At 53.0% G+C, this 19,862-nt stretch overlaps 1 protein-coding gene across 1 annotated transcript in view; it reads right to left on the bottom strand.

The window, feature by feature from the left end:
* The window catches only part of KCNK3 (potassium two pore domain channel subfamily K member 3), a 35,731-nt gene that overhangs the window by 3,095 nt on the left and 12,774 nt on the right, over positions 1 to 19,862 (bottom strand). The window lies entirely within an intron of this gene.

Below are 19,862 nucleotides of genomic sequence, written 5' to 3'. Positions count from 1 at the left end.
CCAGAGAAAGGAGGCTGCCTGTGCCCGCTCCTAGCTGGATGAACGAGTGCTCCACGGTCCTCATCAGCCTCCAGTCTGGGGCCTTGGGGATCTGTGCTTGGCCCCAAAGTAGGGTCTGTCCTCGTGCGGAGGAGGTGCTACCTCTAGCAGAGCAGGAGCCCTGGGTGTCCTTCCACATGTGTTACTATCACCAGCCAGATAACCTCTGTGCCCACCCCCCCACCGACCCCAGTCCTTACTGAGCCAGGAGCCAGGCAGAGGTGAAGCCTCCCTCTGAGCCAACCATCAAATGGCCTTAAGTCAAGAATTTTTCCTGGTTACTTGGAGGGAAAATGACCCTGAATGGGAACTCAGAAGCCCTGGGCACAAATTCCAGCCCTGTGACTAGTGGCTATATGACCTTGGGCAAGTTACTCCCCCTCTCTGAGCATGTTTCTTCCTTTGTAAATTAGGCTTACTGGTCCTGCTCCTGCTTCTTTCATCAAATTATTTCATATTTATTACTTTTATTAATAGAATTATGATAATAAAATAATGCTGGCAGCCTTTCCAATTTTTCCTCCTTTCGAAGCCTTGTCAAGTCCTAACCAAATGCTGCTTCTTCCACACAGTCTTTCTGTATTCCTCACAGCTGAAAGTGATCTTTGCCTTATTTGGGTGGCAATAAGAATGTCCAGCTTTGAACTCCAGGACCAATATTACCACCACGACCCCTTTGCCACCTAAGGCCCCCAGCTGCATACAGCTAAACACTAGCTTGGAAGGCGGGCAGACACTGCTGGGCCTTGTCACGTTCCTCTCTAGTTTCCACCTCCACATTGCTAGCCATGCCATGGGGCCCAAAATATGTTTGATGACTGAATTTCAGGGTTTGCTTTTGGTGTCTGATCTGAGTTCAGATCTCAACCCTGCCATGGACTAGCTGTGTGTGTGTAATTATCTGAGTCTTAGTTTTCACATATTAAGTAGCACGTTCCTTACAAGGCTTTTGGGAGGAATAAGTGAGATAATGTGTTTAATGCACTTAGCCTAGAGCCTGGTACATATCAAGTGCTCAATAATGGCTCACCGTGATTAATAATGAATGAAGTGCCAGATTACTCTCACGTTTCCAAGAGAGCATCTGGGCTTGGAGGCAGCTCAGTTCCAGTAAAGCTGGCAACTCTGCCAACCTAGGGCAGTTTGAATCTTAAAGCCGAGGGAGGTCTGAGGACAGCTGCTTGCTGTTGTGCAAGGCTGTGGGGCTGCCCTTAGAACAGGCTCCCCTGCCCCCCACCATGGTGTTGAGCCAGTGTCTATGTCACCCTTTGCCAGGAGCCTGGACAGCTGAGCTCTTGAACCGCTGTGCCTGGCCCACCCGTGCCCCAGCAGGGTGAGAACAGATTGTGCCCGCCAGCTCGGCCATGGCAGCCAGACCACAACTCACCTTGACAGCTGGGCAGGCCCCAAGCCAGAGCTGCTTCTCATCCTGTCCTCCCCTGTCCCCAAGGCTAGCACCGCACAGTGTAAGGGGGAGGGCATGGCACTTGAGAGGGGGTGGGCCCAGCTTGACCACATGTTGGCTGTGTGACCTTGGGCAAATCCTTCCCCTCTCTGGTCTCACTTGCCTTGTCTACACTCTGGGGGATTGAACTAGAGCTATTATTCCCCGAGCTGGCCACCTGCCAGAGCTGTCCTTAGGGGTAAAGGAGAGACTGGATGTGAAAGTGCTTTGGAACTTGTGGTGCGCAGGACAGAGCAGTGGCGACGTCTCACCGGGGCAAGTGGGCCTGGGGGTGGGGTGATCTCTGTGGGTTCAGGCAGCCACATCCCACCATCAGGGGGAGGGACCCCCTCTCCACCACCACCTCCTGGCCCTGTGTTCATTCATAGGCTGTGACTTCTCCAGGTTTACCATCTCTTAGGAGAACCCAGCGCCCACCTGCCTGGTCACCTTGCCCACTGTGGGCTGCCCACAAAGCCCCCAGCTTCAGGGAGCAACATACAAGGGTACTTCAAAAAGTTCATGGAAAAATAGGATTGAAAACTAATCAGAATCTTCCCACAAACTTTTCGAAGTACCCTCGTATTGGTGTCTGCGGCCCTCCCCTGTCAGATTCCAGCCCACCTTCCCGGCCTTCTCTTACTGTACTCCACAGTCGTCCTCACCCCACACCCCAGATGACCTGGCCACCTCTCCCCACAGTGCTACCCCTACTGCCCTCATCCAGCCTCTCCTGCCCTGAGCCCCAGCGCCCTCAGACCCCTACTGCAGCAGCCACAGCCCCTTCCCTGGCCCTCCTTCTGTTGAACTTCGTGACTTTCAAAGCAAGTGACTCATCCAGGCTTCCATAAAGGCTCTTCTCAGGGACAGAAACCTCATGCTCCACCATGGCCACTGTCCCATCCAGGGCAGCCCCGGCCCACACATGCCTCACCCTTGGAGTCGGATGCCCCCCGACGCTCGCACTCACTTCTTACCCCAGGCTGAGGTGTGAAATAATAAGCTCCTACCCTTCAGATATGTTTTTAACTTAATTCTCAAAAACTTCCTATGACTATCTCCATTTTACAACTGGGGTCTGGAGAGGGCTTGTGAGTTGAACAAAATCACTAGGCCTTTCTGACTCAGTGTTCATTCTGGTGCATTGGAGCCTGTATCACCCCAGGAAGGGTGACCAGGATGAGAAACTGAGGACCTGAGAGGATAGCATTCCACTTGGAGCCTCAGCCTCAGGCACCACCCTGAGCCGGACCTGGCAGAAGTGGTAACAGGAGAGTGATGCCCAGGGACGCAGACACTTCTCCAAGTTCAGGCCCAGGGTCAGCGCGCCTGCATTGCTTCGCCTGTCCTGTTGTCACTGGATGAAAGGACAAGGGAGCTGTGAGGACCTGCTGACGTGAGTGCTCAGCTTGGAGGGGTGCCAGTCAGGGTGGAGCCACTCCCAGGGGACCCTGGGGCTTCTGGGAAGCAGTGGGAGTTTGGCAAGATTCGCCTGCTTGCCAGCAGGCCTGCTGCCTGCCTGGTCCCTGCCCACATCAGGCTTGGCTTTACAAGGAAAGGGGCAGAAGGTGGATCCATCTTCTTTTCCCCGTCCTGCCCTGCGAGTCTCTGAGTAAGGGGCTCCGCCCACACACTCAGAGGCTGCTCTCTGAGGACCCTCTCTCACAGTACCTGCTGGACTGATCAACCGGAACTCATGCCCTGATCGTGAGACCCAAGCTGGCGCCCCTCAGAGCACTGACCAAGGCCATCTCTGCCTCCTCCTCCTCCAGTCTCCTGTCCCTGAATCCACCATAGACTTAAAGGTTTTCAGAGCTAGAAAGGCCCTTACCGATCATTTAGTCCAGTGCTTATATTGTATAGATGAGGCAATGGAGGCCCAGAGAGGAAAGCAACATGCTCAAGGCCACACAGCTGGTGAATGGCAGACCAGGACTATAACCCAAGGTCCTTGGTTCTAAAACCAACGCTCTGTCCACTGCCCTCTGGCTCAGGTATGACCAGAGCTGTACCTGTTCATTCAACCAGGGCCAGCAGCTCCTACTTGGGAGCAACTCAGCTAAGAGATGGCCCTGGAACCTGCCTGGAGGCACAAAATTCACCCGGGGAAGCCAGGTGGCTGGACATAAAAATTAATTATGTATTAGTACAAATATTGTAGGGTAGCAGGCAAACAGAGGTGGGATGGGAACCTCTGGACCTTAGTTCTTCTGTTTTCTTCCCAGAATCACCAGGGAGCTCAGAAACTGGCTGAAGCTCCATCTTCCAGGGAGATACAGAGTTGGGGAGGAAGGGGAGTAAGGTCGGGTCTGGCCTTCCTCTTACTGGTCTTTCTCTCCCTGGGGCCTATTTTCTTCTGGTCAAAGCACACCTAGCTGCCGTGAGCCCTTGGTAATGGCCTTGGCTGGACTGGGCTCAGCTGCCTGCTCCCCACTGGCCTCGTATGACTGCTAGCCTCATATGCCTGACCTCCTACCCCTGGCCTAGCTGGCTGCAGGCCAGGACACTGCCACAGCCTCTGATGGAAGAGAGAGCATGGGGCCAAGAAGGAGGAGCTCTGGGGCCTGACCTGACCCTGACCATAGCCAGCTTTGTGTCTTGGCCAGTCTCTTCCCCTCTCTGGGCCTCAGTTTTTCTCTTCTGTGACATGGAAACACAGGGCAAGAGATGAGATTTCCACCTATTTTCACTGCTGTAGATGCTTCTTATTTTTTTTTTTCTGTTCACCCATCCATTCATAGAGTCAAAATTCTGGAAGATTTTATTTACGCAGTACTATGTATTGATCAGTGCAGTGTAGATACTACACAGAGCAGGCACTGAACAAATAAATATAAAAGCCATAATTAATTTATTTAATTTAATCAGAACTTCTTATTAGCATGGAATAATAATTCTATGAGACTGAATTAAGTTATTGTTATATTTTGAAGTACTGAAAATACTCATAGGTAGGGGATCTCTGCAGTTTAATGGAGCAAATAAGAGCACAACCTCAGAAGCCAAGTAGGTTTTCACCTTGGCCAAATTACTTAATCCTCTGTGCCTCAGATTGCTCATCTGTAAAATGGGAATAATGATGTATTTACCTCAGAGGGTTGCTGTGGTTTGATGAGTTAGTAAACTTAAAATGATTAGGACATTGGAATCAATTAATATTAATTATTAATATGAATATTTTTGGAAATAATAAGATAAGGTAATCTTTAAAGTTCTTTTCAGCACCAACGTTCTACGACCAGTGTTTCCCAAAATTAATTTCCTGGAATACCAGTTGCATGGAATGTTAATAACTGTTGGATGAGAAAAGGGTTGCTTGGTTCAATTAAACTGGGGAGGGCCGGCCCGTGGCTCACTCGGTAGAGTGCGGTGCTGATAACACCAAGGCCCCGGGTTCGGTTCCCATATACGGATGGCCGGTTCGCTCACTGGCTGAGTGTGGTGCTGACAACACCAAGTCAAGGGTTAAGATCCCCTTACCGGTCATCTTTAAAAAAAAAAAAAAAAAAAAAAAAAAAAAACTGGGGAAATGCTGCATTAAACAGATTTGATGTCATTTGATTTTTTTTTTTTTTAAAGATGACCAGTAAGGGGATCTTAACCCTTGACTTGGTGTTGTCAGCACCACGCTCTCCCAAGTGAGCTAACCAGCCATCCCTATATAGGGATCCGAACCCATGGCCTTGGTGTTATCAGCACCACAATCTCCCAAGTGAGCCATGGGCCGGCCCTGATGTCACTTCATTTAAGCGTAGGCTTTCTCAGAACCATACGCGTGTTCATGAGTAAGGTCAGTCAGAGGTGGGAGAATGTGCTAAGTTTTCCTACTCGTTTCATTGTTGAGCTCTTTTCCCATAGTGTATATTGCTGGATAGGTGTTCATTGGAGCCGTTTGGGAAACACTGCTCTGTAGCATCAAGAACCTCTAAGGTCCTTCTTCCAAGTCTTTGACTTTGAGATTCTCTGATCCCCATCTCAGGGCGGCTCAGCCTTTCTGTACATTAGAAACTCATAGCCCTTGGCAATGCAGGGCTGTAGCCGTCTCCCTGCAGACCTGGTTATCTAATGTAAATACAGCACTGGCTGCACTAATGTTTGTCCTGAGGGAACAGGGATGAGGCGACCCGGGGCCTGAGGTGCCCAAAGGCTTTGCACTCTGGGCTGATGCCGGCAATGGGCAGTGGGCCTGACCTCGGGGTGCTGCCCGGGCCTGGTGGGGCAGCCAGAGAGGAGCAAGTGGGAGGAGACACCGGTGCCCCCAGAGGAAGGCTGGGCTCTCCCGCTGGCAGCAGAGGAGCAGAGGGCAGTCGGGCTGAGGGGCACCTAGGAGGGGCCTGAGACACAGACAGGGAGCCTCCACTTGGCCTGGAGATGGAGCCAGGAAGTGGGGCTGGAGGCTTGGAGGGAGCCTAATTGGTGTGTTACAGGAGATGAGGTGGAAAGAAGCCGACAAGTGTGTCCAGGCCCTCGAGGGAGGGGGAGGGCTGCTGGCTTGGCGGAGATGGGAGGAGAGGCAGCTTCTCTCTCTCCTTCCATCCTGTAAGATCCAGCTCAGACACCTTCTCCAAGAACCTTCCGGAACCTTCTTCCCAGCACTGGAGAGGCCTCTCCCTCTGCCTCTCTCAGGCCCTCATGTCTACAGAGGAGTCCTGCAGGGCTCTGAGCTCCTGGAGGGCTGGCAAGTCCCCTCAGTGTCCAGCGCAGGGCCTGTTGGGGGCTGCTGCTCTGCAAATGCTGTTAAGCCCAGAGGGCCCTGGGTCGGAGGACTCTGAAGTTTGTGGTGGGGATGAGAGAAACCTCCCCTTAGACACCCAGGAGGGGGAGGGGAAGCAGCCATTAGCAGGAGGGCCTTTGGTGACTCATAGCTCCTGCCCTTGCTGTGCCCCCCTGGTCCCCCAAATGAGGTCAGCTTCAAGGCCCCCAAAAGAATCCCCCTGCCCCTGGCCTGGCCAAGCCCTGAGGTAGGCCTGGGAAACCACCAGGGTCTCATGGTGCTGGAGTGGGGGTGGGACCACAGGGCAGAACTGGGTCTGGAGTTTGTTCCCCTCCACGCCTGAGCTCCTGGGGACAGTGCTGAAGCTCAGCCCCTGTGCAAGGCCTCCCTTCCCATCTTCCCATCTCCTCCTTCTGCTCTTCTCCCCACTCCCCACCAGTGGGGTCTCGCCCCACCCCTTCCTTCCTCCCAGACCTTCCACTTGTGGCCCCACTGCTCTGTCCTCTCTTGCTTTTAGTTATCTCCTACCACAGGAGTCCCGTTGCTGATTTGGGGGCCTCTGGTGTAGGACAGTCCCCAATGTTCCCATCCCCCACCCTCCCCAGGCCCACATGGGATGGGGGGAGCTGAGAGGGAGGGTGCTGGTGTCATGGAAAATCCCTGCGGCAGCCAAGGTCAGTGTTTGCAGACATAGCCTGGCCTGGAGCCAGGCCTGCCTCCCGGGCCAGCTCGCGTCAGCCCATCCCAGAGGCCAGCTCTGTGCAGGGGCCCTGAGAGGCACCCCAGGTCTGCTCTTGGTGCCTGGGGACAGGGACCTTAGGAGTGATCAGTCCTGGAGCATGGGAGACTATATAGTTCAACTTACTCACTTTATAGATGGGTAAACCAAGGCCCAGAGAACAGCAGGGACCAGCCCCAGGTAACAGCAAGTCAGTGGCAGAGCTAGGACTAGAATCCAGGGCCCTCTGTCCAAGCTCAATTCTCCTTTACTGCACCATGCTGCAGAGGGGAGCACCCTAAGTTCTATTCTGATAGGCCAAGGAATGGTGAAGACTGGGTTCAAAAGTTCCCTTAAATCAAGGGCCGGCTTGAGGTTGGTGATGTGGCTCAGAAAATAGACCCAAATGATCAAACCAAGGTCCGTGACCTCAAAACACTTTCCGTCTGGGAGTGAATCAGATGAGACCTCTCAATGGAAGCACTTTGAAAACTTCAATGCCCTGTACAAAGCAGGGGTTATTATTACACAGATTATTAAAATGCATGTTATCATGCATGGTAAAGGTGGTAAATGTTTTAGGAGGGATTTAAGACAGGGGCTGAAGGAGAGCTGGAGATGGAGAACTTTGGCTGGGGTATCAGGGAGGGCTACATGGAGGAGGTGGCATTTTCCCTGAGCTCTGAAAGACTGATGGGAAACACAGGGTACTGAGAAGGGGAGCTGCCAAAGCAAGAATACAATGCTAGGAAGACACATGGTGTGTTGGGGGCAGAGAAAACAGACCTGCATGGGGCTGCTGGGCATTCTCACAAATGGGGGTGGGATGGGGTAGGTACTGGCAGACTGTCTCAGATATGCATTAAGAGCCTTAGAAATGTGTCTACCTGGTGAACCTGCAATGCCACTTCTAGGAATCTTTGCTAGGAAAATAACCAGAGATTGTAACAAAGATTTATGAATAAGTATGTTTATAGCAGTATTTTCATTGTGAAAGATTGTAAACAGTCCAAATGTTCACCAGTAGGGTTTGGTTAAACATATTAAGGTATATTAATGTGGCAGAATATTGTGCAGCCATTAAAGTGCTCTTCTTGAGGCGTCTCCTAATTACAGAGAATACAACCATATAATATTAAATAAAAATGGTATACAATACTTTCTGTATAGTGGGATCCCACACTCAATATATAAATATAAAAAATGCGTCTATAGACATGCAGAAAAAGAACTTAGAAAGAAATACACTAAAAAGCTCACAGAGTTAATCCCTGAATAGTGGGCTCATGATTGATTTTAGTTTTCTTTTTATACATTCTATATTTTCCACAAAAATCTATTACTTTTATAAGTAGAAAATGATGAATATTATAGACCTAACAATGACAAAAGTTCTGACATTCTTGGAACAGGAAGTTCAGCTGAAAAGTGAAGGTTGGTAAGGTGGGCAAGGGCGAAACTTTGAGGAGCTTAAGGGAAGGTTCAGGAATAAAAATCTTACCCTGAAGGAAGTGAGCAGCCATTGACAGCTCCTGGGTAGGGGAGGAACATTCTCAAAGAGGTATTGAGATGAACTTCCTGGCATCCCGGCGCAGGGGGGTGGCAGTGGGAGGTGGGGGGCAGGAGGATTTATTAGGGGGCTTCTGCATGGTCAAGTGCTCAAGCCTGAGCTAGAAGGAAACAGAGAATTCAAGAGTTCAGGAAGGAAGGGAGTAGGGGAAGGGCAGAAGGGAGGGGACAGGAGAGGGGAGAGGAAGAATGGAGGGGGAGGAGAGAGCGGATACACAGTGTGCAGGATGCACTTGCACTTGTGGGTGAAACTGCAAGCTCCATGAGGGCAGGGATTCTTGTCTCTTTTGTTTATGACTATGGATCCCACGCCTGGAAGGGTGCGTGGCAAAGAGCTGGTGCTTCATAAATCTCTGTTGAATGAATGAATTAGGAAGAGAGAGGCATGAGAGATGAGCCTGAGCTTTGAACAGGGAGGATGGATATCATGTGAGGCGGGCAGCGTCACACCACAGGGCAGTGACTCCGTTGTCCTGGGAAGGCCACTGACCTGGGGCCTGTGAGGTCTCTTCTAAGCCAGCCACTGAACCAAGTGCCATGGCCCATGCCTGTGGCCTGTCTGCGTCCTTATGACCAGCTGGACAGGGCATCTGTGAGATCAGAACTTCTAACAGATCAGATCTGGTGGGGTTTTAATTAAATGAATCCACCAGCGACAGCCTGGCATTGAGAAAGGAATTCTCCAGCTCAACTGAAAGTGGACTCGGCCCTGTCAGCAGATGGCTGGAGGTGCCAGTCCTCCCTCACACTCTTCTTTAAAGGCTATGTCTGTAACTTTGACATCTGGCTGGCCGGGTCTTACACATTGGCACTTCCTGGCTTTTCCCATTTTGCCCATGGAGGAGAAGCAGGGCGTGTTGGCATCTCCTTGTCAGTGCTCCTGGGGCCCTTGGTTCATTACTCAGCATCCCTAAAACATTCATCTGTTCAAGCAGCAGATATTTTTGGGTCCTTAATATGTACTGTAATACATATTAATAATATGATCTATAATAATAATAATTTCTTCTATTTCATTTGTGCAGGGCTTGATCGTTTACGAAGCAAGTTCTATACATTCTATTGTTTGAGCTTGCATAGCAATCCTATAGAGGAGGTGTTATTATTCCTATTTTACAGATGTAGAAACTGAGGCTCAGAGACAAAGTGTTTTATCTCAGGCCATAAATGCTGGAACCAGACTTGAGATACAAAGGCAGTCTTCTTCCCACTGTGCTTGGCTGCCCCAGGACTCTTCACTCTGGGATGGAAGTCAAAAGATCTGGGTCTTATTCTAGCTGTGCCATTGTGTGGTCACAGGCAAGCCCCTGCCCCTCTCTAGGCCTTGAGTGCCTCCTCTGGGAACTGAAGAAGCTGGTGGGGATGCTATGGAGGGCCTTCAACATTCTAGGATTCTGGGCCTTCTGAGGGGCCATGGTCCCTCCCCCACAAACAGTGAAGAAAGCAGTAGTCTCAACGGAGCGGTCAGACAAAGGACCACGGGGACTGTCGGACACCCAAAGCAATGGCACCAGGCTTCTGGGTGCCCAGCAGGCCCACAGTCCTGGGCGGCACTGATCAGATACTGTGGAGAGGGTGAGGACCTTTGGGCAGGCCTGGTCAGCAGAGCTCTGAGAAGAGGGGCAGCAGAGCCCACTCTTCAGAGACATAAAGTCCCAGCCCCCCGCCCCACCCCCCACAGCCTCAGACCACGTGGCATCAGGGCGATGATGGCTGTGTGTCCCTGCTTGAGTCTCCCAGAGCCAAGACAGGCCAGAGCATTTGGGAAGTCTTGTTCCCTGGGCTCTCCCTACTGACTGCTGAGCCCTGAGGAGCTGCTAACACCCTCCCCACCTCCCTCTAGTCGTGAAAACCAGTCTCCTGGGACCTGGAGTCCTTGCTCCCTTTTGTTTGCTTCCTTAGCCACCAGGCTTCTTACTTTTGGTCTAATTTTGTCCTCTCAATCTCTTTCTGGACTCTGAGGCTTCCGAGGGCAGGGATGGTCGTGTACATCTCAGTAGCTCAACTCCCGGCATGCAGGTGGTGGTGGTGACAGTAATAATAATAAAGCTCACATTTCCTGAGCATTTGCACGCCAGGCACTGTACACAGTGCTTTGCACACATTATTTAATCTTCACAAGACTTTCATGAGATAGCTATTATCTCCACTTTTCAAATGAGAAAACTGAGGCACAGAAAATTTCCACAGCTCATTCAAGCCCAGTAAGTGGCTGAGTCAGGGTTTAAGTTCAGGACAGTTACCATGTACAGCCTAACCAGTGTTCGTTGAATAGATGCTGAGTTCTGGAAGGCAGGTGCCCTGGTTTTCCCAGCCAAGGAGACTGAGCTGAGTGGCTGGGACAAGGCCACACAAGTATGTGGCAGGATCAGAGCTTCCTAGGCCAAGTCCTCTTCTCTTTCTTTCTCATCTTGGCGGCCTCCAGGGACTGGGGTCAGGGATCAGGATCCATGGCCCATTAGGACGGATCCTTCCTGTGGTGGCATGGGGAGGGTGGGGCAGGTAGACAGGTGCTCTGTCCAGCAGTGATTCCTCCTCCCTGCCAGCAGCCCAACCTGCTGGGTATTTACAGAAGACCCCTCCTCTGGCCAGATGGCAGGAGGCAGCAGGCTGAGCCTAGCCATGGGCTGTGGGGAGCTTGTGGCCAGCCTGGAAGAAGGCATCCTGCCTCTGGAAGAGGGAGCTGGGGTGCCTGGAGAGGCTGAGCGGGAAGCAGGGGCCCCAGGGAGCCTGCAGCAATTGGCTGGTCTCAAGAATATCAGCTGGAAAATCAGCGAGGTGAAAACAGATACATCCCTTTTAGCTTGTCTTAATTAATTAGTTGAGTAAACATTTCTTAAGCACCTACTACTTGGAGCCAGGCACTAAGCTAAGTGCTGGGAGAGGATGCAGAGAAGGGACGGCTATGCCCTCTGGGAACAGAGACTAGCCAGTGGGCAGGTGGAGAAGCCTGGAGGTAAAGATTTGTCCCCAGAGTCTGAAGATGGCCCTGAACACCTGGATGCATTGTTCAAGGTTGCTATGAACACCTGGTTGGTTTGCAGAGTCTCTTGGCCCTGGTTGTCACTACAGATCCTCATTACAAAAATCAAGGTCAATGTCCGAGGCCATACTCTCTCTTTTCCCCCTTCCTCCCTTGCTTTTTGGTTTGTTTTGGCATTTACAATTTTTTAAAATAAGCTTTTTGTTTTAGAACAGTTATAGATGTACAGAATTATGACGAAGACCTCCCTTCCTTTCCAAAGGGCTCAGCACCTCTCCTAGGCCAATGTGGTGCAGGCTGTTGTGTTCCCACCACTCCTCCTTGCCTTTTCCCAGGAGGCTTCCCCCAGTCTGGCCCATGAGCGTCCCCTTCTCTCAGCTCTCCATGCAGCATCCATCTCTGCTGCTCTTGGAGGACGTTGGCTGGCATATTTACCCATCTCCTTATGCACAGCCACGTGTCTATGAGCAAAGCTGCTGCTTGCACAGCCTGAGGGGAAGAGGGCCAGCTAGCATGTGCGGCAGTGCTGGGCACGGACAAGCCTTTCAAGAGGTGCCCTGGGTGGGTTCTTGCCTCCTGGCCTCCCCTCTGTGTGGCTGAGTCTGGGGCTGCCGGTGGAATGCAGAGGATGGAGTGTTAGAAGGCCAAGAGGAGAAAGGGAGGACATTGATACGCTGGCACAGAGCCTGTGCTTCTCTGCTGGTAGTGCCTCTGCCAGTGACGGCAACACTGGCGACCCAGGTGACCCAGATGCTCTTGCATTACTTATCTCTAATCCTCACCATGACCCTCAAGATGGGCATTGTTAGCTCCATGTTGATAAGGAAACCAAGACTCAGGAAGGTTAAATACTAGTGGCCCAAGGCCGTACAGATAAAAATTGGCAAAAGAAGGATTCACCCATGGTCTTTGGCCTTCAAAGACCGGGCGCTTTCAGCTGTCTGACCACTCAGGGTGTCCCGGGACCATCTGCCTTGTCTAAAGAGCATAGAACACATGTCCAGCAGCCATTGTCCCAAGACCACTGCAAACCCCTCAGGGTACTACCTGGTCTTATAGTACTGGTGCCCTGCATACAGTGGGTGCTCAAACTATGTGAAGATGGAGGATGCCATCCTGTCCAAAGACCCTCTCTCCTGAGCCCATCCCCTGCTCTCTGCTAGGCTGATGAACCCCGAGGTTGGGAGGCCAGTCCTTTCTGCCCAGGGAGCAGGCCTGGCAGTTTTCTTGGGAGACTCCTGGGATGCTTCAGTGTGGCCTTGAGCCAGACAGAGCAGGAGGGGAGGGGAGGGAAGCTGGGGGACAGGGTCAGGGAGACCATCTGTGGTGGACGGGGTGCCTGCCCTCTTCCTACCTCTCTGAAACTATCCTTCCTGCAATAACCTTAGTCAAGGGTGGGCCTAGGCAGTCCAGGGCAGAGCGGATTGGATCCAAGAGGACCCAAGCTACTGGCTAGGCTGAGCCATTCAGGTTCTCTCTCCTAGGAATTGATGAGGGGCGGATAGGCTAGGTCAGCTTTGGGGAGCTGAGCTTCAGGGTGGGGCCAGGGCAAGCCAAAGCCATATGCAAATCAGAGTAACAGGGGAAGAGAAGCCAGAGAATGACCAGAGGCAGAATAATGCAGCCCAAGAGACTGGAGGGAGAGGCTTGGACTTTGGATGGTCAGACTTTGACATTGGCTAAGTGGCGCTGTTTCCTTTCAGAAGTCCCCTTTCCTTGCTCTGGTCCAAAGGGGCACTGTGCCCTGGCTGGGCACCAGCCACTCCAGATGGAGGGGCCCAGCCCTCAAGCGTTGCCTCCCAGGGGTGCCCTGCATGGTAAGCAGTGCAGCAGAAGGGCCTGGCTTGGTTTCAGGAGACACACATGGGCATAGCACTCTACAGTGTTAAGGAGCATTCCTGTTGAGTCTTCACAGCAGCCTCATGTCCATTGGGCAGAGGGGACATTGCACCTGGAAAGGTTGGACATCTTGCCCGTGGTTGCAGCTCCAGAGCTGGACCTGGGACCCAGGTCTCTTGATTCCAAGCCTGCTGCTTCTCCCACCAGGCACACTGCCTCTCTGAGCCATCTCCTACAAGGCAGCTGGGTGACTCTGGGGCTAGAAATACAGTGTGCAAAGCATAGGCAAAGTACAAGGCCTGGCACGTGGAGGGTCTCAGGGAGTAGAAGCTGTTATTAATATATACGGAATATTTTTTCAGCCTAGCTCTGAGCTGCCACTCACCATCCAGAAACCTTCCTTAGTTCCCCAATTCCACACAATATAGTCTGGGGTCTTCCAGTCCAGCACATAGCCTGTCCCTCTACGACCTGACCCACCGCTACCTGGTCTGCCCTCTCCCGACTCCTCCAGGACTTTGTTCTGTGAGTTCCCTGCACCTGTCCCACTTTCCCCTCTGGACACACTCCCTCATGGAGTTCCCTCCCTCATCTTTTCTGGCCTCCAAGGACATCTCCAGGGCGGCCTCTTTGGCACAGCTTCCCCTGTCCCCCAACTGGGAGAATGGCACCTTCTTCTGCCCTCAACTCTCTCTGCCAGTTATTCAGTTTTGCGGAGAGGTGTGTCCATCTCCCATTGGCCACTGTGCCTGGTGCCCACAGTGGGAAGCCAGCAGATGCACACAGCTGGCCTTGATGGTTGGCTTGGGTGTGGTGGGGAGGCCTTGGGGTGTGTGTGACACCATTTCCATCACCTGCTCCCCACTCTCCTTCCTGGTCATGGCTAGTGGCCCAGACAGTTCTGGCTGGCAGGGGATTTGGAAGCAGATGCCAGGAGATGTGAAAGGAGGCTTTTCTTAGGCTCGGCACCCTCCCCAGGGCTCAGGAGCTCAGATGGTGTAGGTTGGCATAGCGCCCAGGAGGAAAGGGACTCCAGGCAATAGGGACTTTAGGCTGGAGGCAGCTGCCGGGACCTTCTCTCCCTTTGAGCCAGCCTGCAGATGTGGGGTTCCCAACACACACACACACACACACACACACACACACACACACACACACACACACACACACTCCAACACCCAGTGTGTCCCCCACTGTGGCCTCTTGGCATGACTGTTCACCATTCAGGGCAGGATGCAAGAACTAGGTGTGCTACAGCATGGGCAGACCCAGGGAAGCAGGAAAATCTGCACCTCAATAAAGGGAGAGGGAGCCCCTCACAGGACCTGGCCTCTGGGTCCCCTCTGTTCCCTCAAGTTCCAGGACCTCAGGGATCTAAAGAAGCTACCCAATCCAGCCCCCTCATTGAGAGTCCTCTTTCCCTCCATCCCAAGAGGACACAGACTCTTCTGGGAGGCTAAGATTCCACCACTCTCCATGGAAACACACTGCACTCAACCCTACGCCCTGTCAGAAATGCTCCTTATGAAGTGACTGAGGCTTCGGCGCTTCCATCTCAGCCTGTCCTCCGTGGAGACAGCAAACAGCTGTCCCCGTCCTCAGGGACACTGCCCTTCACACAGAAACGGGGAGGCAGACGCCCACCCCCAGCCTGCCTCCAAGGCCCGACTCACCCCGGGCTTGCTACTCTCTTCTGACCTCCTATTTCCCAGCCTTCCCAATGCCCTCTGCTGCTCCCCGCCCCCCATCCCCACCACTGTTTACAGCCCAGAATTGGACAGGAGACTGGACAGGCCAGGGTATAATAGGAGAGTGACTCCCTGGCTTCTGTAGCCTATAGAGGCTGCCTGTTTATGCACTGGTTTCCTGAGCTTGCTTTTTATGGTGCCAACAGCTCCAAGCTGGGCAGCCTCCCCAGGACCCAGGCAGTCTCCCCAGGACCAAGCTCCCTTCAGCTGCTGCTTACAGTGCTGTCCTGCCTCCCCCTCCTTCCACCCACCCCCAGTGCAGAATCTGGGCAAGCTGGCTTTCTCTGCACTTGACGTTATTTAAATGATTAAACGCCTCTTTCACTGCTCCTCCTCCCCAGTTCAAAACAATACTAGCTAACATTTATATAGCGCTTACTACTATGTGCCAGCTGCTCTAAACGAGCTAATATATGGACCTTGTTTAATTCTCAAACAACCCTGTCAGTAGGTACTATTATTATACTACAGAGAGGTCAAGTACTTGCTCAAGGTCACGCAGCAAGTACATGCCAAGCTGGGCTCTCCCCCATGCTGTCTCCACTGTCTCTGTGCACAGCTCCCTTCACCCCAGGCAGCCTGGATTAGAGTTCAGCGGCACTGAAGGTGTGAAAGTGGGGTCAGGGCAGGTGGGTGAGGGATGAATGGGAACAGAGGCTGGGACTTGGACTTGGACTTGGACGGGGTTTGGTGGAGAGTGGGGGTGGGGTGGGGGAGGGGCACATTTGTATGGGAGTTCATCACAATATTCCTTCATGTGAATCACACTATTCTTTTAGTCTATCCCTCACTTCAGAGTGCTTTGACAGTGAGTGAGGTGAGTGTTTCTGTCACTCATCCCCCTGAGCAATGAGGAGGACGAGCTTGGGTGAGGGGGGTGACTTGGTCACAGTGGGTATTTCTCAGGGGTCTTCCGCTGCCAGCCCACTTCCTCACCCCAGGCTGGAGCAGGGTTTTCAGTGCAGCACCCCCTTGAGCCATCTAGAGAGGGGTTGGTTAACACTCAGCAGCACTCAGCAGGGGACCTGAGGGAGGGGCACATCTCGTCCTGCTCCATTCCTGGCCCAAATTGGCACAGGCACCTGGGAAGGGCAGCCAGCCAGCCACGTGCCAGTGCTCCTTTAAAAATAAACCAGGTTTAAAAATAACCCTAGGGTTGTGTGAGGAGCTAATTACTACTGCAGCCCCGTCAGGGTGTCAGGAGTGCGCTGGTCCTCCTCTGGGTCCCCTCCACTCACCTCTTCCAGTTGGGAGCCGGGTACCAGGCCATCCCAGAGCAGCCGGGTGTAGGGCCGGCCCGTGGCTCACTCGGGAGAGTGTGGTGCTGATAACACCAAGGCCACAGGTTCGGATCCCATATAGGGATGGCCGGTTGCTCACTGGGTGAGCGTGGTGCTGACAACACCAAGTCAAGGGTTAAGATCCCCTTACCGGTCATCTTTTTAAAAAAAAAAAAAAAAAAAAGAGCAGCCGGGTGTAGACAGGGCCACAGTATCCCAAGGGTCAGAGCTGGAGGCAGCACTGGGCTTCCTGGGTGGCCTCCCTCATTGCAGAGACCAGGACAGGGAGGCAGGGTAGGGAGGAAGCCCCCAGGCTGGGCAGGTTAGGGGCCAGGCCTGGCAGAGAGCTCCAGTCGCCTGCTCCTGCCAGGGATTCTCTCATTATCCCACATTGTCCCTGGGCCTTGCCTATGACTTCCCACTGGAATCACCCTGGCTCCAAAAGGGACTCTGAAGTCCTGGACCCCTGCCCTCTTCTCTGAAGTGCATTTGGTGGTGGTGGCAGCCACAGGCTGGTTTTGCCAATTACGACATCCTATTTAGGACTCCTGAATGCCACTTCTCATCTACACCATTCTCTCAGCCCATCAGGGTAAGAATGCCCAGCCCTCCTGTGGCCCCTCCTGGCCACCTCCAGAGGTATCCCTGGCCGATGAGCTCGTACCCTTGGACCCTCAGTGCTGAGCTGGGGCTGGACTGAAGCCGGCCAGGCCCAAAGTTCAGTCCATCCCCAAAGAGCCCAAGCTCTTTCCCCAAGATAGTCAGGGCGGCAGGGCCACACTCCTGTCCTGTGGCCAGGTTCCCTCAGGACTCTTGGAAACTCTTGCAGCCCCCACCTTTGGCAAAGTGTGCGGGAACATCCTGCAGTGACAGAGAGGGAGGGACATAGGCCCAGCTGAGGACGCAGCCGAGGACAGACGTGCAGGATCAAAGAGAAAAAGCAGAGCTTTCCCGGAGGAGGGAAGCAGAGGCCAAGACTGCTGGGAGCTGACAGAAAGGATCAAAGGACAAGGATGGATGAGGTGGGAGGGGATGTGGAAAGCAGGGGCTGGGGCAGGCAGGCGGAGCTCATGGGGTTGGGGCTTGGGGGCTGCTGCAGGAAGAGGGGGGTTTTGGGGCAGGCAGACCTGAACTTGGGGTCCTGTCTGGGTGCCCTGGGCCCATAACCTTGCTGGGCTTTGGGCCTCATTTGCATAATACATATAATGATAACCACCTCATGGGCCTCTGCAGGAGGAGGTTGTGAAGCATTTATGAAAAGGCCTGGAAATGGGGAACGGCAACATAGTTTGCTCTCTCCCTGCCTCCCCTGGAATCTGGCCCCTCTGTTACATGTCAGGCTCAACAAGTACAAAGACCCCCCATACTACCCTCCACTTCCCTTGCTCCTGGAACAAGCTGTTGAATGTTACACTGTTTTTATGGTCAATGTCTCCAGTGACCACCAGCTGCCAGATCCACTGGTTGCTTCTCCGTGGTCATCTGATTTGGTCTCCCAGCAGCAGCTGGTACAGTCAGCTGTTCCCACTCTTGAAACACTCCTGGCCTCTGAGACACCGCAGTCCCAGGTTTCCTTCTGTCTCTTTGCCGGCTCCCTTCCTTGCTCAACCTCCCAGTGTTAGAGGAAGGGCTGGGTACTCTGCTCTTCACCAAATCTACCTCTGCCCAGCTGATCTCAACTAGCACAGGACTTAAAATATTACTTCCATCTGATAACTCCTGAGTTTACATCTCAGCTTTGACTTCTCCCTTGAACTGCAGAGTTTTCTCTCTGACTGCCTTCATGGATTTGTAATGAGCATCTCAAAATTAACCTGAATATCTAAAACAGAAGTCTGGGATCTCTACCAAACTTGTTACTCGCCTGGTTTTATTTTGCATCTGGCCAATGCTCATGCTCCATGCAGTTGCTCGGGTCAAAGACCGAGGGCCATCCTTGATTATTCTCTTCCCCGGCTCCCGCAGTCCTCTCCCTCCGTCCTCTCCCCCAACATGTGTGCATGCGTCCCATCAGCAAGTCCTGTCCACACTGCCTCTGAAGCATGGCCTCGATCTGCCCGTGCTCTCCACCTCCACTGTTCCCATTCTCTCTTTCGAGTTGCTGAACCACAGCCTGGTTAGTCTCCCTGCCTTCCCTTTTGAATCACAACCAGCTAACCTCCATGGAGAAGCCAGAGTGATTTTGTAAAAATTTAAGTCACATCACATCACAACCCTGCATTGAAACTTCCAGTGACTTCCATCATTCTTAGAATAAGATCCAAACTCCTGACCGTGGTCTCATGGCCCTGCAGGTGGATGCTTCCATGTCTCCTCTTCTTTTCTACCTCCTGGCTCAGTGGTCTGAAGCCACCCTGCTCCTGCTGCTCCTGTTTCTCAAACACACCCACCTGTGGCCACCTGAGACCTCAGCATTTGCTGCTCCCCTGCCAGGAAGGCTCTTCCTGGATCTCTGCATTTCACAGTCCCCCTCCTGGGAAGGCAGCTTTCTCTGTCTCCCACATCCCCTGGCTTTCCTGTTCCCTGGCACTTATTACCATTGGGATTATGTTGTTTGTTTTTTACAACCTAATTTAGTTTATTGACTACCTACTTCCGCTGAAATGGAGACACCATCAGAACAGGGGCTGCCTTTTTTCCCTGCTGAACCTCTGGGCCCAGAACAGTGCCCGACACATGGAAGATGCTTGGAAAAACCAAGGGAATGGAGGAATGACTGTGTGGGTGCCTGAGGTGGGTGGAAAGAGTCAGGGGGCCTGGTTGGAGGCCTGCTTTGGTACGGAGCTGCTGTGTGGCTGGGGCAGGCCATTCCCCATCTCCCCCACACCCCTCCCCAGTCTCCTCTCCTCATCTGGAAGAGAGAGGGTTGGACTACACCACTAGTTCTCAAAGAATCTGAAGGACCCCGGGGATTGCCGTGATGCCATCCACTGCCTCCCAGAGCCTTTATTCTGCAGGAGCGGGCCAGTGTAGCACCCTGAACTTGCCCAGCCTCGCTAAAGGCTGAGTAGGATGCCTGTGCAGGTTCTGCAGCAGGTAATCGCACAATGCCCCATTAACATTTTGAGATATCTAACCATTGTGAGGACCGCGGGGCTAATCCCTGGCTCTTCAGAGATCCAGGGGGTCACTGGTCTAGGTGGGATGTCGAAGGCCAGTTCATGTGAAGGACTTCGGCTCCCAGGGCCCTGGAAGCCTTGGAGCGATCCTGGGCTGGCTCGGGTCCAAGAAGGCTCTGTGTGCAGCCTTGCTCCTGGCCACCCTCTGTCGAGAGGCACTGGCTGGGGTCGGCCTGCTCTCAGCGCCAGCACTCCTTCCCGTGCTCCATTCCAGGGACTACTGTGGGAGCTACCAGCCATGAGCATCAGCCCTTTCCGGGTGGGAGGCTCCTGCATTCCAGCTGTCCCAGGGGCTGGGGCAGTGGACTCACTCTGCTGATAAGCCGGGTCTTGGCCACAGTCAGAAATGCTCTCTTTCCAGAAAGGGGTGACTTGGAGGTCCTGGACAGAGCTCTGCTCTTGGGACCGG

The sequence above is a fragment of the Cynocephalus volans genome, chromosome 14, assembly GCF_027409185.1.
Source record: "Cynocephalus volans isolate mCynVol1 chromosome 14, mCynVol1.pri, whole genome shotgun sequence".
Taxonomy (NCBI): Eukaryota; Metazoa; Chordata; class Mammalia; order Dermoptera; family Cynocephalidae; genus Cynocephalus; species Cynocephalus volans.
The sequence above is the reverse complement of the archived record's forward strand: the minus strand, read 5'-3'. Positions and strand labels throughout refer to the sequence as shown.